The following is a 506-nucleotide window of genomic DNA, read 5'->3' as shown; positions in this document are numbered from 1 at the left end:
ACCAGATGCCAACTGCATAGTATGGTGTTTTGTGGTTACTGCAATGGTATCTGGTTGAATTAATGAATGAAAATATGTTTCCTGGCTGCATGAAGAAGTGACTGAACAATACCCACAAACATTTAACAAAAGTATCTATTGTCACACATAAAGACAATCTACATTAGCTTTTTACAGTTAACAGCAGCAATATGTTGTTGGCACTCCGTCGCTTACGACGTCGAGGGTTCCAGTTGATCTGATCAGCGGAACAGCATGCTCGTGAAATTAACGAATAGATCGATCTTAGCTGTTTGGCAAAAGAGACCAATAGAATAGGTACCAAGCTTAAAAGGAAATAGGTACCGGTGTCAATTCATTCGACTAAATTTCTTCAAGGCAGTGCCCCAGCATGGCCACAATCTAGTGACTGAAACAAATAAAAGAATAAAAGAATGAATTTTTATTATTTGTTTTTGTGTGTGTGTGCATGTGTGTGCTGAGTTCAAATTCCACTGAGGTCTGCT

This window comes from Octopus bimaculoides, chromosome 24 (assembly GCF_001194135.2).
Source record: "Octopus bimaculoides isolate UCB-OBI-ISO-001 chromosome 24, ASM119413v2, whole genome shotgun sequence".
In the NCBI taxonomy this organism is placed as follows: domain Eukaryota; kingdom Metazoa; phylum Mollusca; class Cephalopoda; order Octopoda; family Octopodidae; genus Octopus; species Octopus bimaculoides.
Note: the sequence above shows the minus strand (reverse complement) of the source record.